The sequence below is a fragment of the Mytilus galloprovincialis genome, chromosome 2, assembly GCF_965363235.1.
Source record: "Mytilus galloprovincialis chromosome 2, xbMytGall1.hap1.1, whole genome shotgun sequence".
Classification (NCBI taxonomy): Eukaryota; Metazoa; Mollusca; class Bivalvia; order Mytilida; family Mytilidae; genus Mytilus; species Mytilus galloprovincialis.
In genome coordinates, this window is record NC_134839.1 from 60,114,497 (window position 1) to 60,140,610 (window position 26,114).

At 32.4% G+C, this 26,114-nt stretch overlaps 1 pseudogene; it reads right to left on the reverse strand.

The window, feature by feature from the left end:
- Window positions 1-19,175: 19,175 nt before the first annotated feature.
- Window positions 19,176-24,597, reverse strand: LOC143064008 (thyroxine 5-deiodinase-like; annotated as a pseudogene).
- Window positions 24,598-26,114: the final 1,517 nt, after the last annotated feature.

Genomic DNA, 26,114 nt, shown 5'->3' on the forward strand with positions numbered 1-26,114 from the left:
CCTAGATTATTCCATTGACTGGGACAGATTAGGTGAACGTTTGTCTGTAACGACCACTGCTCACTACTTACTTATTATAGAATTTAAACTGTGGGGTAACCAAAGTTCTTAACGTCTTCAATAATAAAATAATTCGAAAAATTAATCAGGAATAACCTTTATGTTTTGATTTATATTATTGATATAAATCATAACATCGTGTTATTCTTGATTAATTTTTCGAATTAACTTAATTTAGGTGTTGAGAACCTTTGGTGACCCCACAGTTTAAGTGTCTTTAACAAGTACATAGTGAGCAGTGGTCGTTACAGACAAACGTTCACATAATCTGTCCCAGTCAATGGGATAATTTAGGTCGTCAATCAATGGCCACAGCCACACTGTTTTGAATATGATTCTAAGTCACCAATTAAAAACGTTTTAGTAGTCTTATAATGCAGAAGCATTGCAGTTTTCAATGAATAAGTACGTTGATTCAAGTTGATTTGGAGTTTCATAGAAACAAAATCCGTCGATATGAGCAGTAATGGTCCGTCAATGCTTTGAAAAATTTATTATATGAAATTAAGTGGCAAATCTGATATTTTTACAATTAATTGTGAATAATTTGTTTTATTATGAATTATAGATTTAAGAAATCGTGGACATTAAACTGACAATGGCATGATAAAAAAAAATGATAAAAAAAAACAAAAAAACCGACAACATACAAACCACAGCATTAATATTAAAGACTGAGCAACATGAATGCCACCAATAGTATTGTTTGGGAGATCTTTACTTCATATGCAGGTGCTGTTGATAATTTGCTGTATGGAAATGGAAAGTTCACAATTGGAAACTTGTTACCACTTTATTTTGTCGTGAAGTCATGTTATCAATGAACCCTTTAATATTGTCAATTTCTATGTGTAAGTCAAGTTATAAGGCAGATTCATCTGTATCTGTTGTATCATTTATTTCAAGTTTGATTTGATATCTGTGTTCAACTTAGTCACCTAACTTTTAATGTCTATTTTGAGAGGACTTCATCTTATATTTTAGTCGGCCAATTTTGGAAAGTCATATCCGTTGTGGTTAACTTTTGTTGCTATATCATAGCTGGTTACTGTGAGTCAATCATAGCATCACATTAGAGATAATTTAGAAAAGAAATAGATTTAACCAATAACAACGTTCTAATGGATTAAATTTTAGTTTCGCACTTATTAGTTTTCTTTGATCAACAAAATTTCAAAATTTCAAAAACTTTGTAATTGGTGAACTTATACAAATGCAATTCACTTGATTTTAATTCTGTGAAGATCTATTTTCATTCCATGAAAATAAACGTGTCTATAAAATTACTAAGTGCAGTTTAATCATCTTTATCATCTGCTCATTTATCTTATGTTGCCAATAAATACTCTTTTTTTAAAACACAGTACACTACTGTTGTCTTTACATTAATAACTGCATTATAATCTGAGGTAAATTTTATGTGGTTCTTCGTTCTGTTTTAAAGAGGATTCTGTAAGACCTTACTGTGCATTTTTGACACAATTTGCACATGTTCATCAACAAACAGTACTGGTAATGACATATATAATTCTCGTCGACCTTGAATAACTCCTGCATCTAAAAATCTACGGGCGTGTTCACACTGCAGCTAAAATAAATTTGATTTTTTTTTTAATTCAAACTTTGAACATTGATTATAAATAATTACCGCATTTATTCGTGAAACACTCGCAGCCATAATTGATTGACTTTAGTATATAGAATCAAATACATGTTTAACAATTGATTTGTTTTTATTTCAAAGTTGTAAACAATACTTTGTGTACAAAAAACAGATTTCACATGGTCATTGTGAGCACAGTCTAAGTTTCTGCTGTGCATGACGAATGATATGTGCTGTCAGTGCTTTAAAACTTTATTTTCGTACTTTCATATGTGTCGCATTTAATAAACCAGAATTCAAATAATGTAAACTACTATTTACATTTTCACTTATGTGATGTCTCAGTTTTTACGTTTTTAACCGTTCACCTCACGATTTTCATCAGTTATTCAGTGTCTTTAAAGAGGTATTACAAGATTTGGTTTAGTCAAACATTAAGATATAGAAATTTATCTTCCCAAAGTAAAGAGTTTATAGCATTTAAATAAAATCTTAGATTTTCATAATGTAGATGAATATTTGGCATAACTATTTACTGGCATAAGCAAATATATATCCTTTACCATATGAAGGCTAGAATAATGAACTTAGTATTACAAATCAAGTAAACTGACATTTCTTGACATTGGCGAATGCAAGAACATTATGAAGATTGTATGCATCTAACAAAAACTATCGTGTCGAGTTTCTGAATCAATCAACCATATTCATTAATACTATAAATATTTTTTTTTCAAATGTTTAATTTTTACATCTGAAAGTTTTTTTTTAAAATCATACTGAATCATACAATGCAGTTGACTTGATGCATACATTAGCATCAAAGGGTGAGTATGTGTTGTAACTTGTTATTTTATTGACGTCATGTGTCAAATTTTTCGTTCATTTTCTGGTCAAAAACTTATCAACCGTAAATCCAGAAACAGAAAGATACCCTCAAATATATGTTGCCTCCCTTTTATAAATTTACAGAGTTTGCAGTATGGGTTGAATGGTGGACATTTTGAAATAAGGTAAAAACAGGCAGATCTATCAAAACGAGTGTTTGCGAGGGTTATATAACGTATAAACATCATCGCACTCCCTATTGTAAGAGGCATTAAATTTAACGTCACCATCCAACCGAAATGGCTACGTATTTAACAAACATAAGCATCCCGAAAAACGTTTCTCTTGCATTTATTTCACTGCCGAATGAGAGAAGTCCAGATAACCATATTTCTATACACCAGTCTACAGAATCATATTTGTCTTTGATATTTGTAAAACAAGATTTTAGTAAATAATTATCCTCATATTCCATGTAGTTCAGACAGTTTACTCTCCAGACGTATTCATATTCAATTTCTTAATCGTTAGAATAACAAGAGGGTACTAAGATTGACTCTTTTTCAAACAATACAATTGAGAAGAACGCAATATTTATTTGTTGATTAAATGTAATGTGTTGTGCAAATGATAAACCTAATACACTTTATAAAGTCTACGTACAATGTTTTTGTATTGAAGCATTGAAATTTTCTAGGTGACATATATATTATGTAATTTCAAACTGTATGTAAGCATGGCTTATTCGATTACTCCTTCTTTTGAATTTGTAAATATGATTAAGAAATAAGCTATCCTTGTTGTACCTTGAGACCTTTACTGAAATATTCGAAGACGTAAACAATCTACAAAGTAAAAACAGAACCGCATGGAACTATCTTTAAAAATCAGCAGAATGCCAAAAATAACGTCGAATCCAATTAAGAACTTCCAATTAAGGATATTTACTTCATTAAACACGAGTTCCCCATGCTTACCCTATTAAAGTCTTGACAGCGATCAATTCTAATCGGTGACGTCAAGTAATGTGTTCGTTGCTAATCAAAAAATTCGGTGGAAAAAACTCTTGTTTCCGTTATTGTCGTTTTTGTATAGGGAAATAGTATAAAATTTACTCAAATTACCATTGCAAAAAGTAAAATCACAAAAATACTGAACTCCGAGAAAAATTCAAAACGGAAAGTCTCTAATCAAATGGCAAAATCAAAATATCTAACACATCAAACGAAGGGATAACAACTGTTATACTCCTAACTTGGTACAGGCATTTCTGATGTAGAAAATGGTAGATTAAACCTGGTTTTATAGCTAGTTAATCATCTCACTTGTATGACAGTCGCATCAAATTCCATTATATTGACAACGGTGTGTGAACAAAACAAACAGGCATAATAGCTAAAAATGTCAAAAATAGGGGTACAGTAGTCACCATTGTGTTTTAATCTTCATCACTATAAAAACAAACAAAGAAGCTCAAAAGGGCATAAAGACAAAGCACATTGGCTAAAATGAAAGACAAGAATACAAAAATTGTCATAGAACAATAACACATTGGCGAGATGTATAAGTACAGAATCACATAACAAACGGACGACACATTTATGAATTTGCTTCATATTTGTGAACGCAAGTTTTCGATAGTGGTTTGATGTACATAATTTCGAATGCAAGATGTCACAAAAGAATACTTATTATGTAAAACAAATCCAGTTCTGAGATTCTCTGTGTAGAATTTTTTTTTCGAGAATCCAGTGTCTATATAGTAGTTAAATTAGATATAAAGTTTTCCATAATTATAAAATAGTTTGGCAACATCAATAACTACTACTGCATTCAACAAAATGCAAAGCCTATACCGTTATACTATAGTTAGCAATAAAAAGCCCCGAAATGACAAATGTAAAACAAACGACAGCCACTGAATTACAGGCTCCTGATTTGGAACAGGCAGATACATACAGAATGTGACGGGGTTAAACATGTTAACGGGATCCCAACCCTCCCCTTACTTAGTACAGTGGTGTAACAGTACAACATAAGAACGAACTATAAAAATCAGATGAAAAAGGCTCAACTGATCAGATGAAAAAAGGCTCAACTGATCAGATGAATACATACAGAAATATTACAGATAGTAGACGTGGCCGGGTTAGTTTTAATTCGGTGTTAAGTCTCATTCAATTATTTTACAATCGTAGCAGAAAGAAGTTCGGCTACAACAATCGGAAAAAATCGGTAGTCATCTGCGACACTGATATTCCATAACAGTTAACCGACTACTTATGGCGTCTGTAAAACTTCAGAAGAGGATGACCACAAGTTAAACCAATGAATTAATATTCAATCAAAACAACAGATAAGTATATATAATATTAAAAGCAATGTTTCTCCAAACATAAAGTCAAAACTTGATTGTTAAAATAAGTTCGGTGTGGGAAAAAAAGCATTATTAGTCATATTATTGTCCGTACATTTATAATGGGTTGGATATCTGTCAAAAGATTTCCTGTCTTTTACTCATAAGTTAAAACAATAGTAGTTCAAAAAAAATAAAAGAAACTATCAATATCCTTCAATTCTAGTTTTATTAACGCTTCCAGAGAAAATTACAAATATAACGGATTTTTTATGAACTCAGAGATCTTTTGTTCACCAAAATGTAAGATTTTTCTTCGGAAGAGAAGGCATTCCAATGTTCTTTCTTTTATCAGAAACCATTTACAACAACTTTACAATAAGTAACGCTTGCAATCGAAGATATATGTAATATATTACATGAGAGTACATGGAATTTGATGCGACTGTCATACTAGTAAGAGGTTTTGCTAGCTTTAAAACTAGGTTTATTCCACCATTTTCTACTTCTGAAAATACCTGTACCGAGTCAGAAATATGACAATTGATATCCATTCGTTTGATTGTTTGAGCTTTTGATTTTGACATTTGATTAGGAACTTGAATTTTCCTCGGAGTTCAGTTTTTTGTGATTTTACTTTTTATACACTTTACTTCATTGATTTTCAAACAAATTTCCGCCCAGCAGGCATTTACTTTGAGATTTACTTGAATCGTAAAATTTTTATAGTCACTAAACGTAATTTTTCATCACTAAATCCTTTGTTTTAATGTCTTCCACAGATCATTAAATACCTTATATAATATATTTCAGAAGAAAATAACCGTTAGCACTAAACATGCGCTCTAGTCTTATATTTAATTTGCAATATACAAGGATTTGTTGATTGAGTTTCTTAGATATCTGATGAAATAATGTTCATTCCCTTGGTTAAGTTAATATTGTTATACCGACAATTTTGTTTAGTATGAAATAAATGATTGTTCAACAAAAAGAGAAAATCAAAAATTTTATGACACGACAAAATTCTGCAAATTTAATGAGTATGTTAATATTTTAACAGACGTCACATAGTACTGGAACTGATCTTTAAGAGAATTTGTCTTTAACTTATACATTTCTCAAAACTGATAATGAATTAATCTATCGAAAACGTTCGTGTATGTATCGAAATATATGTAAATATTGAATGTGTTTTTAGTCATTCGTGAGTTGAACTTAGAATCGATCACTTTGTTGGCAAACATTATGAAACTACCAAATGAACTAAAAGCTTCACTGGTAACAATGAAGTTGGATAGAAAAGAGCCGGTTTGGAAATTCACCGCCATCTCTCATAAGGTCTAAGTGCAGCTCACTTGGTTCAAGGCTAAGGAACAGGACACTTCATCCCGGAAACCTGAGCCGGCCCTGAAAAAGAAAAATAATCCACCATCTACCAGGAGACGTAACACTAACCGTTTCGCCCAGTGGATGGGTACAAAAATATTTCTTCCTGCTGCCGCAAAACAACAAAACATCGAGGCCAGCGTAAACCACAAAAGTCAGACAGAAGCTACGGACACGATAGTTGATAAACTACTCACACCAACAAAGTACAAATGTGAACCAGTGAGATTTGTCATCAACAAGGATATTGTCACCAGTCCGTACAACCACAAGAAGGCATTTTATCGCCTCATTCACTATACATCGATAACATAAAGAGGCAAGCGCCGTAGGAAAGACGTCGATGAAGGATTTGACATCGACGACCCTAACCTACTTACCACACCAATTCACACGTCGCCCTTAAATCTCCAATCTAAAGAGGCTATATCATGTCAGAACGGACTAAAACTTCATACCAGCCACAACAACGCAGTCAAAATAAGATGAAAGCAAAAGGACAAACAGATCCAAATCTTTAACTTACGTACATCATCAGTCCGCAATGTCCAAAAGGTTAGCCAGACCCTAAAACCTATCATCCATCAAACCTATCATCAAAAGTCGTGTAACTCAGTTGCACATCGAATATTAAGTCGTACTCAACACAATCTTCATTGAATGTGGTTAATTCCTTGCATAGCGAATTGTTTTTTGTTAAATCTACACCATCAAGAAGTATGAAAAGTCGCATAAAATGAAAGAATATTGAATAAAATGTACACGGAACATTCATTAATACTGACTCAGATATCAACTAATGTTATAGATCCGTCATAAACGAAAGATAATCTCGGTTCTCATTAAGTCGACTGCAAACCTAGAATATATGATAACAATTTTGATATAATATCACACTTTGCTTTGTGTCGTGGCGTTGAAATAATGAAATGCTATTTTTGGACACCATCGGGAGTACGATAATTTAGAAATTCAGCTTATACCGAAGTTCTAAGGACTTGCTTTGGTGGTTTGTAATAACATGATATTGACAAAAATTATAGAGAAGAAATCAGCAATTCACGTAGACTACAGCTTACAATGAATGTAAGGTCAGTGAGAGTTAATTTTATTTCCGATTTAATCGACATCTAAGCCTCTGACAGATAAGGACGTCCTCCGAGAAATCTCTGATTGTACGGATGTTTATGTTGTCAGCCACATACGTTGATTTGATGTTCCCGCTATTATGAAGTGTTTATTTCTGAATGTTGTTTTATGGTACATTGCAGTATTTCAAGGTTATATCTGGTAAACAATGGCTGAGAAATATGAAATCAAAACACTCAATAGTTATCAGAAATTATCGTAAGAGTACAGGGTACAATAGGTTAATATGTTTCTACTGTCAATAGCACTATTACATTCTCCCTAGAATAAAGGTATACCATGAATATTTGTGACAAAGTTAAGTATATGTCTTGAAGAATGTATGATACATGTATTTGCATTCTTGGTGTTATACATTTTTTTAGAAATGAAAATTAAACGTATATTGAAATCTAAAACTTTACTTCAATATTGAACTAACTGAGAAATGAATATCTTATCCTCAGAAAAATGAAACTGAAAACAAAATTCTCAGTTGTATGACAGTCGTATAAAATTCCATCATGCTGACAACGATGCGACAACACAAACAAACATAATAGGTGAAAATGTAAAAAATAGGAGTACAGCAGTCAATGTTGTTTTGGCAAAATCAACGTTGTGACAGTAATTTTCAATTCGTTGACATCATGTGTCTTAATCACTATAAAAACAAACATATATGTAAACAAACATATACCATAAGAATACAGAAATAATCTTAGAACAATAACTCAATGACTGGATGTATAATTACAGAGCCACGTCATATGTTACCAAGAAACACAAAAAAGCATACAGAAAAAGAAAAGCATAATAGCAGAAAGGAAAGACAAAAATGTTCACAGAACAACAGCATAATGAAATGATTGGATGTATAAGTACAGAACCACGTCAAAAGGATACCACCAAAAGGACAGACTAAACAGTAAACGAGATATTCATTAAACAAATAAAAGAACACTATAACACGTTATTAAGATGATTAACAACGTCAATATCCAGAATCTATACTTCAAGACAATCGTATATCATTTTATCAAGTTTATACGACACATTTAAGGTAGCACAATACAAAGATTTGTTCACTCCCAATCAGATAACTTTAAACTGATGTAATTCATTTCATCCTTCTTTATATTCTATAAATGGGGTACCAAAAGAAAGAAGAAAGATTAATCTTTCAAATTGGGATAATTTCATTATGACATAATTATTACATAATCAATTGTTATGTAATTAGTTGCTATATTGTGATGTCCACACTTGAATGAATTTAGCGTCTTTGTTCTTCACAGCATCCCAAAATATTTTATAGATTCTTGTACAACACAGCTTGACCTCCAAAACTGTGTCTCAGATTTCCAAAAACATCAATAGAACAAATTTTATACCACATTGAATTTAGTGATCTCTTATGAATTGATGTTGCAAACTTCATTGGAGATTTATGAGAGAATGAAATACAATAGGAAAAATCTGAGACACAGATGATGTATATCAAATTCGAAGTATAAGTCTAAAAATGAGGCAGTTGAAGCCGTATTATTTGGGGGTTTTTTTTAATTTCTAGTTCTGGGGGATATATTTATGGCAGCCAATCAGAAAAGTTTGGATTGTTAATGGAAAGAACACCATTAATAAATCTCAACGTGAAATTAGATGACCTGATTTCTTTGATCTTCTTTTTTTTTACAACTGTCTGAAGGAACTCCGATTCGTATGAAAATAAAAGAGGTCAGCAAGGAAAGGCGCACAGTTCGTTACCATAGGAATGCCGATAATTTGTTGAAAATATCTACCTCCAAATTCAACAAATATGTTGTCAACCAAGTCAGAAATGTGACAGTTATTTCAATTCGTTTGATGTCTTTGGACTTTTGATTTTACCATTTGGTAAGGGACTTTTCGTTTTAAATTTTCCTTGGAGTTCGGTATTTTTGTTAATTTACTATTTGCATGTCAAGATGATATTAGTACATTTATATAATTGTCAAAAAGGATATTTTTATATGATTTAATGACAGTCATCCTATCCTAAGTAGGATTTGTTTCCGATTAATGTTTTTCTTTAACAGATATGTTGTCAATCTTTATCCCCGGTGAAAAAAATATTCGTGCCCGACTTCGGTTTTAACTTTAATATTGGTTGTCATGTTTTCAACTCCTTTGTGAAATCTTATTAATATCTGTTTACGCAAATATCATATACTAGTAGTAACTTTGCACTTATTTGGCTTTATAACTATTTTGATCTGAGCGTCACTGATGAGTCTTATTTAGACGAAACGCACGTCTGGCGTATTAAATTATAAGCCTGGTACCTTTGATAACTATTCGGTGTATAATTGATGAAAAAATATTTCTGGATATCAATGAAATCCTATAAGTATTTAGAAAAGACTGAGAAAAATGTCGTTAACTCACGAATCCTGTAAATTAAAGACAACTAATGTTGCATTTATTTTGTATCCATACCTATGATCGATAAACACTATAAATATTATAACCTTCACCTGATGTGTAGTAGACTACCAAAAAGCAAATTAACAGAAAACAAATGTACGAGTACTTAAAATATCCAACAGTGACAAACACCGCTTAATTTGTCCATGCAAACAAATACTAAACTGTCATTAATTTTTATTTTTCATTTTACTTAAGTCTTCTTCATACGAGTAAACGAACGCGACAAGCTTTAAGAAGAGCACAGTTAGACAGTTGCCATAGAATTGACGACTTTATGTTATAAAACAAGTTCAATAAACGAACAAATATGTTGTTTATAAAAAGTCTTACACTTTGATGATGTCAGTTGCTGAGATTTTACAGTATAATTTTTTCTTCCACTGAGCAAAGTGTCTGTACACGAGTTTGCTATTCTTTTCATTCAACTTTGGACTTTCTAAGTTTAATAGAAGGGACACTTTTGTAAAGAGTACAGAGGTAAAATGTTTGTATGCTTTTAAATTTTAAAATATTTTGAACTCGAGCATCACTGGATGAGAGAAATTTGTTGTCAAAAGGTGTATCTAGTGCAAAGCAATCTGTACCGCTAATGTTATTTCTACCGCTTGGTCGATGGTTCGAAGTTCCCCTAAGGTAGTATTAGCTCATTAGCCAGTTTTTTATGCCCCACCTACGATAGTAGAGGGGCATTATGTTTTCTGGTCTGTGCTTCTGTCCGTCCGTCCGTTCGTTCGTCCGTCTGCGTCTGTTCAGGTTAAAGTTTTTTGTCGAGGTAGTTTTTGATGAAGATGAATTCCAATCAACTTGAAACTTAGTACACTTGTTGCTTATGGGATGATCTTTCTAATTCTAAAGACAAATTATACTTTTGACCCCAATTTCACGGTCCACTGAACATGGAAAAGGATAGTGCGAGTGGGGCATCCGTGTACTTTTGGACACATTCTAGTTTTATACTGGTATGAAAATAAGTATACTTTGTTATTAAAATGAACTGTTCCAAAATAATTTTAATCGAGGAATATGTCTCTCTCATCTAGTTTCTTGCCCGGCTTTTCTATTAATCTAGGAAAAGTGGAAATAACAATCAAAATAAGCACAAAAACGACAATGACGTATTTTTGGTTTGCAAGTCAATAATTCATTGCACTTGAATCCGTATTCATGCGAACTTCCATATATACCTTAATAGAGGATGAGATACGAATATTTTTAAAAAGGAAACAAAATACAGTATCTCTTTTTTTCATTATTTTGCAAATACTTGGTATCAAGCAATATCAAAGTATCCCTATAAATGCTGATAGTATTAGAGAATATTCATGAAAAAAAGTTATTTAAAAATTGAGATGGACAAAGACCAATAACCCTGCATAACTATTTGATAAACGAAGTACGGGGAACAGTAAAATGTTCTGACACTGTCATTGAAAACATATAGCAACATGATTTTATACCGTAATACGATACAAGAGGGGCGCATCCATGTTTCTGCATCACTTTTATGTTTCACCGTTTCATTTAAGTGAAACAGAAACATGTTACCAAAACATGCGAAACATAAGTTATCAATGTTTCAAGACCGAAACATTAACGGAGAACGATGATATAGAATAATAACGACGGTCATGAATGTTACTTGCATATGATTTTATAATTGCTGCTGCACCCACATCATGTAACACTGATAAGCACAAGATCGAAACCAAAGATGCAGAGGTAAATCATGCATGCCTGGAAATCATGATGAAGGTGTTTTACAAGCTCTGTTAGGAAGAGATAGAACACGATTGTAATAAAAAAGCTAAAACTGAAGAAAGTGTGATAAACACAATGACCGAACTAAGCAAAGAACGAATTTGAAACATCAAATAAATACACACTGAAAAAATGGCAGCAACACATAATTTCATTAATTGTTTTTAAAAGTTTATGAATCAACAGCAAAAATAAGATAAGGACTGTCTAGAATATTTATTAATCATATTCTTTATTAAGATAAAAATATGTGGTATGATTGCCAATGAGACAGCTCTCCACAAATGACACAGAAATCAACAACCACTATAAATAAATATGTTTAAATTAAATTAACAACTATAGGTCACTATACTGCTTTCAACAATGAGCAAAGCCCATACGGCATACACATATAGTCAGCTATAAAAGTCATCGAAATGACAAATGTAAAACAATTCAAATGAGAAAATCTAATGGCCAAATTTATGTATAAAATAATGAACAAAAAACAAATATATTAAAAAGCAACCAATGACAACCACTGAATTACAGGCTCCAGACTTTGGATAGGCACATACAGAATGTGGCATTGTCAACTCATATGAACCTTTGTTTTTGTTTTTTGTTTTTTTTAATATTTTCAATGGGAGTATAGAATGTTTTATCTGTGTATGACCATATACATTCCATAACATCTTTTATACGTTTTGTCAGCAGCTACAAATAACAGCTTTCTAATATTTGGTGTCAAGCCTTATACCTTCTTAGCAGAATTAAGGCAGGAATTTTTGTTGGTACACTATAGTGCAACTACTGTCAACAGTGGTCAGCTCTTTTATATTTTAAAATTAAGCTCTACGAAAGAAAGTGGTTCCAGTAAAGAGGTGTTCCAAAGTATACTAGATACAATCAACATATTTTCCCTCATAACCCTCTGTGCATTTATTAATAGATAATATTGGAGCATGACATTTAACAAGGTAAGCTCTTCAGCCTTTTATTATAGTCGCCGTCACGTAAAATTGGCACCACGTTTTTTGTCAAAATTTTTTTTAATTTCAGCCGCGTTTAATCAAGATGATGTTTTTCATTTAGCGGAATTAAAATCCTTTCCAAATATCCACTACTGTCCTACCTTTTATTGTGTTTGCACTGTATAATCCTGACCTTCACATTTTTCAAGATTATTTACATTGTAAAACCGCCATCTTGGTTTCTATGAGGATCCCTTATGCCATAATATTCGTTACTCTCTGGTAATATCATTGTCATTGATGATACAATTTCCCGCGCTTTTTACGTAAAGATGACGAAAAGCTCCGAGAGGCACAAGAAAATGGAGAGCACGTGGAACACCACGGCAACACTTCCTGTAATAACAATGTCGGATTCCACCATACAAAATAATCTTGGATTATGTGAAGGTCAGGATTATACAGTGCAAACACAATAAAAGGTAGGACAGTAGTGGATATTTGGACAGGATTTGTATTCCGCTAATTGAAAAACATGATCTTTAGTAAACGCGGTCGATATTTAAGAAAATTTAGACAAAAAACATTGTGCCAATTTTATGTGACGGCGACTATAAGCATGGCTATGGGTCCTCAGTATTAATGATTGTTTCTTTTATTATATAAGGGGGTATCTATCCTTCTGTTAGTTACAATAAGGATATACCCTTTTATTATCTAATTACTCCTAAACTATTAGTAAAAAAAAAAAAAATTAAACGAAGAATTTTTATTACACAAGGTTATTGTGTACTCCTATATTTGATATTCTTCGAGTTTTTGACCCCTTTAAATTTATTTAGGTCTTATCACTATTAGACAAAGTAATCGTTAACAAAAAATCAAAGTAAAAAGACGTGTTTGTTCTTAATTATTTATTAATCTTATTACATTGTCTCTATATGTTTGTAATATCGTGGATTAATTATTGGTAACCCTAGTACCATGCAGTTAGAAATGGTTTTGTGCTAAAAGTTTCATGAATCAAATTTGTAGAGCATGACTTTTGCAGCTCTAGAAAGGAAATGAGCTGCTACATGATCATAAGCTATATGAACGTTGACGGCAGTTTGCTTTATAGAAACAGAAAACAGAAAAAGCTGTACGTTTTAGGAAACAGAAACATGTTTTGTTTTTATATTACATTAAATCATGTTTCTGTATTCAAAACGTTGCTGAAACATGTTACAGATTAAGGTTAAAGAAATGCACCCCTGGTTAACTGGGGAGTATATAGTGTAAGAGCATGCAAAGCATGACATCGTATAATGTCGTATTCGGTCATCCAAAAATTAACATCTATATAGGTCACCGTACGGCCTAATAGTTAATATAACTTGCAGGAATTTGTAACAAGTGCCTGGACTGTATGAGTAAAGAAAGAATATATTGAACACCAGTTGAACCTGGACAAATTTTCTTTCATTCGAGCTATTTCGGCGACTTTTTAATTAATTCTTTGATACAGGATTATTACACGGGTGTCATTCGGTTTATCGAGAGAAATGATCGTGAAAGAATATCCAACGGCGGTCAAGTATTGAGAGACGATCGTGAAAGTTCTGGTAACGGATCGTGAAATGTATATTCTAGTTTAAAATCTTTGAAAAAATCGCTTAATTTTCAAAACGCGGAACAAATCCGAACAAAAAAATATGTCTGTCAAAATGGTTTAACTTCCTCGACATAACTGTGAAAGAAAATAAAGAAAATATGAAGTACTTTTTGAAAAAAACACAAAAGGCACAATACGTGTCTATGAAATTAATTACAAATAACACGCTTTTTGTACCTATAATGGTCATATTTCAGAATATCATGATATATTTGAAATTTAATCTTTGGTGTATCTGATAGTACAGTAAAATTATAGTATGTTCTTCCATTAAAAGCGTTAATTTGTTTAAGAAAACCTTGAATTTGTTGAATTTCCATCAAACTTGATCGTGAAAGATCAGACAACGTATTATTTCGAGCGTGAAAGAAAATGCGTGACCAGACTTAATACTAGTAATCAGAAATCAGTATTTCTTTTACCATTTGATAAATCTGCAAGTGGTTGAAGCATGTAACTATTTTGATAAGGATGAACATTACAGCTATTATCTTTTTTCTATTAAACACTTTACCTCGAAAGTTAAAAAAAAACAACAACTAATAACGTGTTTATATAAGTGAGCAAGATTCAGCTCTGTGAATCAGTCTAGTGCACTTCAGGCAGCCCAACTCTACTTTAGCCAATAATATGGATATGCAACGTTTAAACCAAAATGTTATCCATCAAACAAAAAATCATAGCAAAAACAGCACATGTCATGTGTAATTTGGAATTGAACGATAACCAACATTTTGTAATGTCTTGTTTGCTTTACTTATGATGTATATTTGTTGAACGTCTATAATATCAAGGGTTTTACTAGAAGTGTCAAATGCGCTTAAGATTGTCAATGTTTCATAAAAAAGGTCAAGGTCAGATGAACCATGCCATACAAATCTCTACAAATATCCCGTACACCAAATAAATGTGTTCCGATCCTTACAGTACCTTAGAAACTGACACATGTAAAAGTTATGCTTGGCCAATTAATTCGGAACATAAGGTCAAAAGTATATGAACCCTGACCGACAGCCAGACATAGACATCTTACTATCATTCAATAAATCAAACACAATTGAAGTCATCATGGTCATGGAAACATGCAGACAGACATGTACACCATACACGAAACACCTTGTCGCTTTAGAATACAGGTATATATTCAAAAGGCCAAACAACATAAAACAAACATTGCCGAATGATGCATGATAATGAGTTCAATGTTAGTTGAAACCTTGCACAAGTCGAAAATGTACACCTTACAATCATAACAACAGACAGTTATCCTAAAGCTTAACGAATCCTCGATACGGACTTGACCACTAAGATGAATCTTCATCCATGAAATGAGGCAAATTCAGGGTCAGGTGAATCCTGTCTGACGGACATGTAGTTTATAGGATCCAATATACAAAATGTGGGTATCCTATAACTCGTGATAAGTGAGTACTTCACATGACAATAAAAAGCTTCATCCTACAATCATCCATCTATTTTACAAACAACATGTTCACAAATGCCCAAATAATAATTTTAATGTATTTGCGCGTCTGGCGTACTAAATTATAATCCTAGTACATTTGATAACTATTTACACCACTGGTTCGATGCCTTTGCTGGTGGACGTTTCGTCGCCGAGGGTATCACCAGCCCAGTAGTCAACACTTCGGTGTTGACATGAATATCAATAATGTGGTCATTTGATACAAATTTCCTGTTTACAAAACTTTGAATTTTTCGAAAAACTAAGGATTACCTTAGTTAGTCGTATTTGGTACAACTTTTTGGAATTTTGGATCCTCCATGCTCTTCAACTATTTACTTGTTTGGCTTAATAAATATTTTGATATGAGCGTCACTGATTAGTCTTATGTAGACGAAAAGTGCGTCTGGCGTAATAACTGTTTGTATTTGTACTAATAAAAATTTCCTGTTACCCCGCTTATATCTCGAGAAAGCGATGATATGGATTGTCTTTATGCGTAGCAGTTCATTTTAGCTCCTCTTTGAGATCCATGTTTAAACAAAAGTTTCAAGTACCGGGTGTAACAACTTGCAGTATACAATATACATACATTGGTGGATAATATAAAATTTACTTTTTTGGCGACTGCACTACGTTCTACAGTGACATCGGAAGTTTACTTTTTTTTTAATTGTTATTTGGATGGAGAGTTGTCTCCTTGGCACTCACACCACATCTTCCTATATCTATTTATATCGAAAAACTAAACATGTGTTTAATCTGTACAATTATAGCTACTAACCGGTAAAAGGGTAGGATTCTCAGAAGTACATGAATGCACAGGCACTTTCTCTAAACCTTTTTTTTACCTAGATACTCTTGTATATATAGATTTGTGTGTTTTTTATATTTGAACAATTCTGCGGTTCAATATTCAGTACAACAAAGTTCAAATTTCGGTATTAAAATTTGGTCGAGTTTAAAAATACATGTAACCAAATACTTTTATTGAATTCTCTTTTATTTTAACTAGGTGTTTTTTTATGACGTATCAGTTAATCATAGGCTTCTTCGGAGAGATAAACGAGTTTTCTTGTGTGAAAATATACTTACATATTTCCCTTCACACACAAGTTCTAGCTTTTTGACGTGATACGTATTTACATAAAATTTTACCCATATTATTAAGTCAAAATAGAAATCAAAGATAAAGATACAAAAACAAAATTGTCGTACAAAAGCAGGCCAAATTGTTTATATTTTTTTTTTACACAAGTACTTAGTATGGCGCTACACAGATATTTTAATAACGTACGAAACGGGCATGTATCCGTACTATAACTTGAACTTATCCAACCTTCTGAAAAGATCCTTGTATACACTATTAATATTTACTTGCTAAGGGAAGGCACATTTTTCATAACCTGCTCCCAAGCCCTTTTTCAACGGTAAAGATAAACTTTATGAGCGATAAATGCCCGAGTTTCAGCGTTACTGTAAACATATATCCTCAAGCGAGTGCAAATTATATTTGGATACTTAAATATTCTAAATATTTGTTAAGAGTACGTGCAATCCAAGTATCTTTCTTAAGTGTTCACCTGCAACAGTATAAACAAACAGCATTTTACTGCCTTCCCCTTACACTAGTATTTCCAATTATATAAACTTAGAGTTATATGTACTCTATTTCATAAGAAGAGTAGACACTGTAGACTAAAATACATTGTTTTATGAAGGGATAATTCATACTTTTCTTGTTATACAGAAAGGATATAGTTACGATACTGTTGTCAGGTCATTAAGGATGGCATATTTTGGTATTAATATTGATTCATCCAATCATGGGGTCTTTGCATCGGAAATAAACTCATTTTCTCTAAAACCAGTTGTTGGCATGATACGAGTTATGTTCTTCTCAAATATTTCATGATGATATGATACTCATCCCTAACGGGAGGGATTGTGCTCGGTTTTCATATGAATAAGACTTAATCTTTCAATCAGTTTAATTGAGGTCTGCAGCTGGCATGTCAGTAACTGCTAGTAGTCATTTGTTAATGTATGGCATGTATGTATCATTGTCGTTTTTTATTAGTTGCCTGTTCTAACAGGACTCGGACTTCTTTTGAACTGAGTTTTAATGTGCGTATTGTTGTGTGTTTCATTATTCCACATTGCATGGCTAAAGATATAGGGGAAGGGTTGATATCTCACAAAACATGTTTAATTTCGTCGCATTTTTTGCGTCTTTCCCATGTCAGTAGACTCTGGTCTTTGTTAGTCTTGTATATTTTTTTCTAATTTTAGTTCATTTGTATGTTTTGGAGTTTGGTATGACGTCAATATTCACAGAACTAGTACTCATTAAGGTCTAGCTGAGGTCCGCCTCCGATGCAGGATTTGCTCGCTGCGTTTAAGATCCCTTAGTTGCCTTCGGCTATTTTCTGCTCTTTGGTCGTGTTGTTGTCTCTTTGACATATCATCAAGGTAAATATATGTTTGATACTGACATCATCAAGGTAAATATATGTTTGATACTGACAACATCAAGGTAAATATATGTTTGATACTGACATCATCAAGGTAAATACATGTTTGATACTGACATCATGAAGGTAAATATATGTTTGATACTGACAACATCAAGGTAAATATATGTTTGATACTGACATCATCAAGGTAAATACATGTTTGATACTGACATCATGAAGGTAAATATATGTTTGATACTGACATCATCAAGTTAAATATATGTTTGATACTGACATCATCAAGGTAAATACATGTTTGATACTGACATCATGAAGGTAAATATATGTTTGATACTGACAACATCAAGGTAAATATATGTTTCATACTGACAACATCAAGGTAAATATATGTTTGATACTGACAACATCAAGGTAAATATATGTTAATATATGTTTGATACTGACAACATCAAGGTAAATATATGTTTGATACTGACAACATCAAGGTAAATATATGTTTGATACTGACAACATCAAGGTAAATATATGTTTGATACTGACAACATCAAGATAAATATATGTTTGATACTGACATCATCAAGGTAAATATATGTTTGATACTGACATCGTCAAGGTAAATATATGTTTGATACTGACATCGTCAAGGTAAATATATGTTTGATACTGACAACATCAAGATAAATATATGTTTGATACTGACATCGTCAAGATAAATATGTTTGATACTGACATCATCAAGGTAAATATATGTTTGATACTGACATCATCAAGTTAAATATATGTTTGATATTGAGATCATGAAGATGGTTGATTTATTTATTTACAAAATAGTTGTTACGTTCAACAAACAATCGGTATTCCTATGGGAACAAACTTTGCTTCTTTATTTGTCGACTTGTTTTTTTAAGTCATATGAGGCAGACTATGCATTTGTTCAAGAATTTGATACACAATATTTTTCACCAGTCACTCGTTTCATATTACTTTAATAATAACCCAAATATATGCCGTTAGTTTTTAATACACTTCAAATCATGATTTGTAAATTTTATTCAGAAACATCTTATATCATCCAAAGTCATTTCTTCTCCTTTGAATATGACTCCTTCATTTACGATGTCATTCTTTAAAATAAAACGTACAAAAAGATTTACATATAAACTAGTATTTGTTATAAGAAAAACGTTCACAAATAAATTTTACATAATCTAAATTATATCGTATACTAATTTTCTTATTATTCTTAGATCAAAATGTTTAGAAAATCATATATAACAATCATGTTTGTTAGTTAATTTGATAATATGCAAATGTTTAATATTGGTCTTAACCTTGATACTCAAGACTTTTTCCTTTACATTTTACATTGATTTCTGATATACTTCTAACCATGACTTTACTTCTTGTGGACTATATAATTGTGGACCGAGTCCGTTTGCCAAGACTATCTTTCCGTTATGGATGATGTAATATCGTTCGGGGAACGCACCATATGCCAGACATGTTTTATCATCCATGGTATCTACCAATATTGGACAGTCCACACCTTCTTGTCTGAGAAGTTTCGCCGCTTCGATTCTTTCCTCCAATGATTTATGCTGTAACATATCTTCAAATTTAGGACCACGCACGTTCCAGCCATCTAAAGGGTGTGCTTCTCTAACATACATAATAACAAAGTCTGCTAAAGAGGCAAACTCACGGATCATTTCCTTGAAATGTTCCAGGTTTGCAATAAATGGAGGTCAGGTGCAGCTGCCAAAATTAACAATTAACGGGCGGTGGGATTTTTCAAAGTCTAGAAGTTTACTAAATGTTTTTGTTTCTATATTACATACTGTTGTGTTAATAGCTGCTTTTCCAACTTCTGCTTCCCTGTATATTATTTCCCATAAATGTTTTTTCACTACGGATGTGAAAGTTTTAAGAGTTATGACTGATTCTAACCCCACGCCGTACATTTCCTTTGATTTGTCTGCGAATCGTCGTTTCACGATTGTTCCTATACCAGGTAGCCATCCAAGAATCAATAACAATATCCAAAAAATGACAGTCAGCACACAAGTGACAAGAACATTTAATTTATAAATGAACCCAGACATATTAGCTTTTACTGGAATTCTTCAATGCATCTACAATTAAAATCAGAGAATAAACATAGTGTGAATAGAAAAAGAAAAAAACAAAACAAAAATAATTGTATTTCCATTTTCGCTAGCCAAGGGTTACGATCCACGCACCTTCTCTACACAGATCGTTACCCGTGGCTAGCGGCGAAGATGTTTAACTCGAGCCCAAAGACTTTTGGAATATATTTTTATACAGGTGTGAAATTTATTAGACTACATTGCGTTCAATGTATATAGAGGGTTTAAAATGTTTGCTTCTTGATTTATAACAAATTAAACTTATCATCCACCATATTTCATCCAAAGTATATAGTAGCCATATATTGTGTTAATCAGAGTTATAACTATATGTCATTCTTAAGTATAACTGGACCTAGATAGAAAAAAAAAACTGCATATAAAGTTTCAGAATTTTGAAAACTTAACTTGATTTTGTTATTTTTCCCCCTTCCTGTACTACGTTGAAAAGAGGTTTGAGAGGACCCCCTTATATAATAGATGTTGTGAACTGTATTGGTGATCATGGACAATAGATGGACAATAGGTATCTGCATAACAATAGACGATTTGAATTACGTAACTGAGTGGACTCATATGTTTGTTTATTTTGCTATTTTCTGCAGACTGGATAAAAAAATGCATGCACATCAAAATCCAACTAAGCTATTGATGCCGGCATAAAAAGTGCCTAGATGCGTCGGTTAGTCTCTTTTCAGATAAAATTGTGTGTTGTAAACAGACAAATTTGTCAATTCCTTTTGATAAATCTAATCCAAAATTTTACTTCGAATGCAGGAAACTCGGAATGCATATATACCTGAATGGTGTATTCAGCAAATTATGTTTTAAGGTTCATTAATAACATATGGACAAAAAAAATTGTTAATTACATCTCAAAAACTACAGACTACCCTGTCCAGTTGGAAATGTTTTAAGGCCAGGCATCTACTAGACATAAAAATTGTGTGCATTTTGTGTTTCAGACAGATAAAATCTGTTTTGGATGTTGATGAACATTTCTTTCCTTTCTGTTCCTTCAAGAGGTGTAAAAATTATAAGTTGGGATACAACTTTGAGATGTTCCCTCTCAGATAACAACGGTATTGCATTGTATTGATTGTCCTTGTTTAGCATGGACAAACAAACAGACAAAAGAATTCTAAACAACGACAAGTGAGTTAAAGGGTGTAACTGAGTTGACAGTATCAAATGAAATTCATGTGTTTATAAAAAAAGAAGATATGGTATAATTGCCAATTCAATGAGCTAGACAACTCTCCACAAGAAACCAAAATGACACAGAAATTAACAACTATAGGTCACCGTACGTCCTTCAACAATGAGCAGAGCCCATACCGTATAGTCAGCTATAAAAGGTCCCGAAATGACAATATAAAACAATGCAAGCGAGAAAACTAACGGCCTAATTTATGTGTAAAAAAAATAAACGAAAAACAAATATGTAACACATAAACGAACGACAACCACTGAAGTACAGACTCCTGACTTGGGACAGGCACATAAATACATAATGTGGCGGGGTTGAGCATATTAGCAGGATCCCAACCCTAACCCAACCTGGGACAGTAGTATAATAATACAACATAAGAACGAACTATAACAAAAGTGCACACGCTGAAATGTCTCGCCTTCTATACTAATCATTGATATTATGTTGATAGTCCTTAGTATCAAGCTAAGCTTTATAACAACTGTCACATAAACTTAACATTAACCAAGATAACTAAACATAGACCAATGAACCTTGAAAATGAGGTCAAGGTCAGATGAACCATGCCAGTCAGACATGTACAGCTAACAATGCTTCTATACAACATATACAGTTGACCTATTACTTATAGTTTAAGAAAAATAGACCAAAACACAAAAACTTAACACTGTGCAATGAACCGTGAAAATGAGGTCACGGTCAAATAAAACCTGTGCGACTGACATAAAGATCATAAAATATTTCCATACACCAAATATAGTTGACCTATGGCATATAGTATTAGATAAAAAGACCAAAACTCAAAAACTTAACTTTGACCACTGAACCATGAAAATGAGGTCAAGGTCACATGACATCTGCTCTCAAGACATGTACACCTTACAATCATTCCATACAACAAATATAGTAGACCTATTGCATATAGTATGAGAAAAACAGACCAAAACACAAAAAATTAACTTTGACCACTGAACCATAAAAATGAGGTCAAGGTCACATGAAATCTCCCCGCTAGACATGTACACCTTACAATCATTCCATACAACAAATATAGTAGACCTATTGCATATAGTATGAGAAAAACAGACCAAAACACAAAAATTTAACTATAACCACTGAACCATGAAAATGAGGTCAAGGTCAGATGACACCTGCCAGTAGGACGTGTACACCTTACAGTCCTTCAATACACTGAATATACTAGCCCTATTGCTTATAGTATCTGAGATATGGACTTGACCACCAAAACTTAACCTTGTTCATTGATCCATGAAATGAGGTCGAGGTCAAGTGAAAACTGTCTGACAGACATGAGGACATTGCAAGGTACGCATATATCAAATATAGTTATCCTATTACTTATAATAAGAGAGAATTTAACATTACAAAAAATTGTGAACTTTTTTTTCAAGTGGTCACTGAACCATGAAAATGAGGTCAAGGACATTGGATATGTTACTGACGGAAACTTCGTAACATGAGGCATCTATATACAAAGTATGAAGCATCCAGGTCTTCCACCTTCTAAAATATAAAGCTTTTAAGAAGTTAGCTAACACCGCCGCCGCCGCCGGATCACTATCCCTATGTCGAGCTTTCTGCAACAAAAGTTGCAGGCTCGACAAAAATCAGTTGAAAAAGGCTTAACTCATCAGATGGATAAAAATACAACTGGACGGGGACGGGTACTTGTACGTCCCAACAACAAAAAGACACTAGGTACAGATCTGAGAGGACTTACAGTTAACTGATAGCTAGTTCAAAGCCTCTAGAAACTAATACAAAAACCATGCATCTAAGACTTAATTATCAATCCGTACACATCCAATAGATGTCGTGTAAAGACGTCATAAACAGTCAGAGAAAATCATGACCTTGTGCAATGCCAAGATACAGGTATAGACAGCCTGTAGATCCATGAATTGGTAACCTTTTAGAATGAGTTTATTTAAAGGATCGACAAGTTTACCAGGATCGTTTCTAAATTTTCGGGAACAGTTAACAACATTTCCGTAAAGATGAGTATGTGCTATCCCGTTAGAAATACGTTTTCTACAGATACAACTAAACTCCAAAAACAAATCTTCATATCTTTGGAATAATTTAGTAAAGGTTTTGAGTAATTTATGGTATCGAAATCCCTGGTTTAATAAGTTACCAGTAATACATAGATTACGTTCGTTAAATCAGAAACGTCACAACAGACATTTGCATAGCAAACGAGCTGTGAGATATAATCACCGTAAGATGGTGCCAAAGGAACATCACCATCTAAAAATGGAAAATTAACAATAGGGAACGCAAAATCGTCCCTTTTCTCGTAATTTTTAGTGTGGTCAGGAGTTTGTTTATATTACACCCACAGCAGTTATGAAAACAAAATGCCCTTCAAAATCCAAAAAAGATTTAATCTTTCTGCAGCTTTTATATATTAAGTGGAATTAAAACTTTTCCAACTGGAGAGGTTCGCTTGTACTCAGTATTTTTGTTTTGTTTAAATATAGGCTCCATTATGTTCATTTGCTATGATGAACCTTCTAATATATATACTGGCACTCGTACAGGTATACAGATCTTATGGATGCTTTGCCTTTTTGTAGAAATTGTATCTATTGAAACTAACGTATATATGCAAAAAATATCTGACTCCCCTTTCTTTTATAATTAGCAAAAATAAACAAATCCATAAACGTTTAATTAAATGTAAGTTTTTAGAAGTCATAATAAATTAATTTTAAAAAGTTTTTTCTTATGTTAGTCTTTTTTTTTTTAGTTGAATGTTACGGTAAAGTTTGTAAATTGACATTTTGCTTTATTTTACCATGTATGTAGCATTATTATGTTTAGTGTGAATGTATTGAGTATAAACATGTGTATACGTGTATATATGATGTCCTCTTGTACACATATGTGTCCGAGGTTTATTAATAAAGTATTGTATATTGTCTATTGTCTTATACTTTTAACAAAAAAGTTAGTTAAATTCAAGGTAATAGATAAAACCAACTTACCATCTTACATGTACCCCTAGAATATCAGTGATGTAATTGTCAAATGTGTGAATTTTTATACTACATGGCAAATCAATGTTTGTGTGTATTTCAAACAGGTTAAAAGGTAGGACGTCTATATCCAGCAGTTAGTTAACCTCTTTGCTATTATGTCATCTCGATGTGAACAAAGAATGACCACATATATAAATAAAATGTTTATTTAAATTATTTTGAAATACTGTAAAACAAAACCATTTTTAATGATTTGTTTACTTTATCGGCTCTGTAAATTAATTCGGAATTTATCGATTTTCATATTGTACTATCGTGTATAAAAGGGGGAAGTGTAAACTAGTCGTAACAAATATTTGGAATATGCGAATACAATTATAAAAACAGGAACATGCAAATTATAACGAAAAATATATTATAGACGATATGTTGCAAATTATTATACATTAGTGTGTTCATCCGTACAATGGTATTCCGTTTAAAAAATTGCATTTCACGTATTTTTGAAAAAAATCTGTGTAACTTAATTTGAAATTGAAAATGCCTGTACCAAGTCAGGAATATGACAGTTTTTGTCCATTCGTTTTTGATGCGTTTTGTTATTTGATTTTGCCATGTGATTATGGACTTTCCCAATTGATCTTCCTCTAAGTTCAGTATTTTTGTGATTTTACTTTTTAAAACATTACCGATACGAAAACTTAACACGAAAAAGAAAAGCCGAATACGTTAGATAATTAAGGAGACGATCATTTGACTTTCATGTAGGAAAAAGGGCCAGCAAAATTTTGTATATTAATACCCTGGACTGGTAATAGAGCTGAAAAAAATAAGCCTGTATAAGACAGAATAAAAATGCATGTTCTGCGACACAAAATGCAGATATCAAACGTATATAAAAACGTGCAAATGTGGTCGTTTACGGAAATATTAAGCATGCGTGGCAACAAAAGACAATGCATAGTCGATCAGAAAAAAAGCTGTTAAAACATTTTATAAATCATTTAAAATTAAGCCATGATGTATCTCAATCATGTTAAGATACTTGGCGTACATTTACTATTATATGATTTGGAAAAACTTTGTAACAACTAAATCCGTATTTAAAACTGTTATTTGATTTAAGTAAAATATATGAGTATTTTCATATATTTTTTTTAATAATCAGGAACGCCAAAGGTCATCCTTCTTCATTTTTCTTAAAATTACACCATAACCAATTATTTAAGAAATAATTCATGGGGGCTTGAATATATCGTGATTTTACCTCGGGTTGGCCCTTTATGACAAATATTTTACCCCTGAGCGATAGCGAGGGGTAAAATATCGGCATAAAGGGACAACCCGTGGTAAAATCTAGATATATTCAAGCCCCCATGAATTATTTCGATTCTGATAGGACACATACGGCAATTCTTTTGGATCGAAGCGCTCTAGGTGTAGGCAAATATTTGCCGTTCCCATAAATAAACGCACTAATAAACTAGCGTAAAAGAACGGAGCAAACTGCATTAGTGACATGCTTAAACTATTCAAAATAATGTATTTAGACAGTTTTGGATGAATTTGAATGATAATTTATTTATATGTCTTATATGATGTACAA